The following is a 5,000-nucleotide window of genomic DNA, read 5'->3' on the forward strand; positions in this document are numbered from 1 at the left end:
TCGTGTCCGGTTGCCTTTCCACTCGCCGCGGGGTGGGGCCGTTCCGGTGTGCGGTGGGCCGCACTTCTCCCCTAGTAGGACGTCGCGACCCGCTGGGTGCCGGCCTACGGCCCGGGTGCGCAGCCTGTCCTTCCGCGGGCCTCGGTTCGCGTCTGTTGGGCAGAGCCCCGGTGTCCTGGCTGGCTGCCCGGCGGTATATCTGGAGGAGTCGATTCGCCCCTTTGGGCGCTCGGGCTCCCGGCAAGCGCGCGCGGTTCTTCCCGGATGACGGACCTACCTGGCCCGGCCCCGGACCCGCGCCGCTGTTGGCTCGGGATGCTCTCGGGCGGAATAATCGCTCCCGTCAGCGGCGCTTCAGCTTTGGACAATTTCACGACCCGTCTTGAAACACGGACCAAGGAGTCTAACATGTGCGCGAGTCATTGGGCTGTACGAAACCTAAAGGCGTAATGAAAGTGAAGGTCTCGCCTTGCGCGGGCCGAGGGAGGATGGGGCTTCCCCGCCCTTCACGGGGCGGCGGCCTCCGCACTCCCGGGGCGTCTCGTCCTCATTGCGAGGTGAGGCGCACCTAGAGCGTACACGTTGGGACCCGAAAGATGGTGAACTATGCCTGGCCAGGACGAAGTCAGGGGAAACCCTGATGGAGGTCCGTAGCGATTCTGACGTGCAAATCGATCGTCGGAGCTGGGTATAGGGGCGAAAGACTAATCGAACCATCTAGTAGCTGGTTCCCTCCGAAGTTTCCCTCAGGATAGCTGGTGCTCGTACGAGTCTCATCCGGTAAAGCGAATGATTAGAGGCCTTGGGGCCGAAACGACCTCAACCTATTCTCAAACTTTAAATGGGTGAGATCTCCGGCTTGCTTGATATGCTGAAGCCGCGAGCAAACGACTCGGATCGGAGTGCCAAGTGGGCCACTTTTGGTAAGCAGAACTGGCGCTGTGGGATGAACCAAACGCCGAGTTAAGGCGCCCGAATCGACGCTCATGGGAAACCATGAAAGGCGTTGGTTGCTTAAGACAGCAGGACGGTGGCCATGGAAGTCGGAATCCGCTAAGGAGTGTGTAACAACTCACCTGCCGAAGCAACTAGCCCTGAAAATGGATGGCGCTGAAGCGTCGTGCCTATACTCGGCCGTCAGTCTGGCAGTCATGGCCGGTCCTTGCGGCCGGCCGCGAAGCCCTGACGAGTAGGAGGGTCGCGGCGGTGGGCGCAGAAGGGTCTGGGCGTGAGCCTGCCTGGAGCCGCCGTCGGTGCAGATCTTGGTGGTAGTAGCAAATACTCCAGCGAGGCCCTGGAGGGCTGACGCGGAGAAGGGTTTCGTGTGAACAGCCGTTGCACACGAGTCAGTCGATCCTAAGCCCTAGGAGAAATCCGATGTTGATGGGGGCCGTCATAGCATGATGCACTTTGTGCTGGCCCCCGTTGGGCGAAAGGGAATCCGGTTCCTATTCCGGAACCCGGCAGCGGAACCGATACAAGTCGGGCCCCTCTTTTAGAGATGCTCGTCGGGGTAACCCAAAAGGACCCGGAGACGCCGTCGGGAGATCGGGGAAGAGTTTTCTTTTCTGCATGAGCGTTCGAGTTCCCTGGAATCCTCTAGCAGGGAGATAGGGTTTGGAACGCGAAGAGCACCGCAGTTGCGGCGGTGTCCCGATCTTCCCCTCGGACCTTGAAAATCCGGGAGAGGGCCACGTGGAGGTGTCGCGCCGGTTCGTACCCATATCCGCAGCAGGTCTCCAAGGTGAAGAGCCTCTAGTCGATAGAATAATGTAGGTAAGGGAAGTCGGCAAATTGGATCCGTAACTTCGGGATAAGGATTGGCTCTGAGGATCGGGGCGTGTCGGGCTTGGTCGGGAAGTGGGTCAGCGCTAACGTGCCGGGCCTGGGCGAGGTGAGTGCCGTAGGGGTGCCGGTAAGTGCGGGCGTTTAGCGCGGGCGTGGTCTGCTCTCGCCGTTGGTTGGCCTCGTGCTGGCCGGCGGTGCAGGATGCGCGCGCCTGCGCGGCGTTCGCGCCCCGGTGCTTCAACCTGCGTGCAGGATCCGAGCTCGGTCCCGTGCCTTGGCCTCCCACGGATCTTCCTTGCTGCGAGGCCGCGTCCGCCTTAGCGTGCTCCTCCGGGGGCGCGCGGGTGCGCGGATTCTCTTCGGCCGCCATTCAACGATCAACTCAGAACTGGCACGGACTGGGGGAATCCGACTGTCTAATTAAAACAAAGCATTGCGATGGCCCTAGCGGGTGTTGACGCAATGTGATTTCTGCCCAGTGCTCTGAATGTCAACGTGAAGAAATTCAAGCAAGCGCGGGTAAACGGCGGGAGTAACTATGACTCTCTTAAGGTGGCCAAGTGGTGGCGGTGTGGCTGCATCCGGACTTGGCTTCTCGAAGTGCGGTCTTGATGTAGTCGTGCTGCTGCTGCGAGGTGCCTTCCTTGGGTTATAGTTACAGGGAGAGTGATGCGCAATACATGGGCCTAGCCCTCTTAGCCTCTCCTCTCCTGCGGTCTTCTCCCCTTCTCGTGGGCCCGCTGATTTCGCAGAGTGGAAGACCGCACCAGGGGCTTGGGGGGGTTACCAGCCCCCCCTCGCACTATCCCTTTTTTTAGTTGGGGGCAGTAAGCAGAGAATAAGTGGTGGCCCTTCCGCTGAAGGTGCCACCCCAACTCCCCCAGCACCTAGCCGGCCAACCGGCCGTGCCGAAAATCTTGTAACTTTTGCAGCTATGTATACCTGTAGTGAGTGCCACCGCAGCTTTACAACCAAGAACGGTCTCGGGGTCCATCGCCGCCGCCAACATCTTGCGGCCGCCAACGCGGAGATCGTCACGGAGAGGCATCGCGCGAGGTGGACGGAGGAAGAAGTCCTGTCGCTCGCCAAGGCAGAGGCCGAACTGTTCCTCGAGAGGGACGCCCGGTTCTTCTTTGTAAATCAAGAGCTCATCAGGATGTTCCCCGACCGAACGCTTGAGGCAATCAAGTGCCGACGGCGGCAAGCTGCCCACAAGCAGCTTGTCCGCCAATTCATGGAGGCGCTTGAGATCGGTCGGGGGGAAGAGCCGGCGTCCCGCCGGGGAGCGGCGAGCCTGCTGCCTGACGCGGGCGAGGCCGCTGCGCCGCCCGTCGACGCAGCCGAGGACTTCGTGGCCGACACCACCGGGCCGCCGCCGGAGGGGCCGACTGACGCCGCCATCTGGGAGCATCTGGCGGGGCTACCCGCTTCCGCCCAGCGTTTCTCTGCCCTGGATCGTGTCATCGGTCTGGGGCGGGGCACGCCGCCCGATGTCATCCTGGGCATGCTCCCGGATGCCCTTGCGTCGGTCGGGTCCAGAGGGGAGAGATCGATCACCAGGACACAGCGGCCGCGCCAACCATCGAAGCGGCCGCCTGCCGCGCCGCCGACGCAGAAGCGCAAGCGGCGCCGCTGGGAGTACGCGAGAACGCAGGATGCCTTCCGACGGTCGCGTGCGCGTTGCGTGCGCGGCCTCTTGGATGGCACCCTGCTCCAGCCGCCACCTGCCATCCCTGGTCTGCTGGACTTCTGGGCGGACCTCTTCACCAAGAAGCCCATCTCCACCGCGGGCTTCATTCGTGACCGCCTCCTCCCGCACTCAGAGCCTGTCGCTCTCGAGTGCATATGGGGGCCGGTCACACATGAGGAGGTCGCCGCCGCGTTGCCGCCCAGGGGATCAGCAGCCGGGCCGGACGGCCTTACCCCAGCGGAGTTGCGGCGTCTGCCGCACGAAGTCCTGGTGAAAGTGATGAATCTCTTCCTTCTGGCCCGCGCCCTTCCGGAACGCCTGCTTCGCGCGCGGACGTCCCTTCTCCCGAAAACGGCTGCACCAACATCCCCCGCTGACTTTCGCCCCATTACGGTCTGCTCGGTGTTGGCGCGGACCTTTCACAAGGTTCTCGCGTCACGCCTGATGCGCGCTTGTTCTGTGGACGAACGTCAGCGGGCATTCATCCCTCGGGATGGGATGTTGGAAAATACCTTCATCTTGGACACTGCTCTCACCGACGCAGTTCGCTCCTGCCGCTCTGTCTTTGTGGCATCGATCGACGTATCTAAGGCATTCGATTCGGTAGATCATGCTGCCCTTCGCCCCGTGCTGAAGGCGCATGGCCTCCCGGATTGCTTTGTCGAGTATGTCGAGCGGTGCTACGAGGGCAGCACGACAGTGATAGCGGACGGCGCCGGCGTGGGCGTGTCTGTGCAGCCAGCACGGGGCGTTCGCCAGGGCGATCCCCTCTCCCCCCTCCTGTTCAACTTTGCGGTGGACTACGTTTTAGGCCAACTGCCCTCCCACATCGGAGCTCGGATCCTCGGTCGCAGAGTCAACGCTGCGGCCTTTGCAGATGACGTCTTGCTGTTTGCAGCGACCCCGAGGGGCTTGCAGTCCCTCATCGACGCAGCTACCGCAGCCCTCGCCCACCTGGGGCTGCAGATCAACGCCCGGAAGTGTTTCACCCTCGCCTTAGTCGCGTCAGGGCGCGAGAAGAAGGTGAAGGTGGACAGCAATGTCACCTTCACAGCAGGCAATACCACCATGCCTGCCCTGCGTGTGGGTGAAACCTTCCGGTACCTGGGGCTGCAATTTTCCACGGCGGGTCGCTGTGTCTTCAATCCACGTAGCCACCTGGTGGAGCAGCTTGACGTCATCTCCCGAGCTCCGCTGAAGCCGCAACAGCGCCTCCACGCTCTCACCAACGTACTTCTCCCTGGCCTGTACCACGGGCTGGCCCTTAGCCGCACCCGGGTGGGTGCATTGAAGTCGGCCGACGTTACCATCCGGGCCGCCGTCAGGAGATGGTTCCGCCTTCCGGCGGACACCCCCCTGGGATACTTCCACGCTCCTGTTGCCCAGGGGGGCCTCGGCATTCCATCTTGCCGATGGATGGGTCCGACCCTCCGTCGGTCCCGTCTCCTGGCGCTGAAGAAGATAGGGCCAGCCTGCGACGGTGTAGGCATGGATGAGGTACAGCGTGAGATCGAGGTGCTGG

The 5,000-nt window shown here is 62.5% G+C and overlaps 1 pseudogene; it reads left to right on the forward strand.

The window, feature by feature from the left end:
- LOC126433786 (large subunit ribosomal RNA) overlaps window positions 1-5,000 on the forward strand; it is a 7,959-nt pseudogene that overhangs the window by 544 nt on the left and 2,415 nt on the right.

Source organism: Schistocerca serialis, unplaced genomic scaffold (assembly GCF_023864345.2).
Source record: "Schistocerca serialis cubense isolate TAMUIC-IGC-003099 unplaced genomic scaffold, iqSchSeri2.2 HiC_scaffold_1173, whole genome shotgun sequence".
NCBI classification, from domain to species: Eukaryota; Metazoa; Arthropoda; class Insecta; order Orthoptera; family Acrididae; genus Schistocerca; species Schistocerca serialis.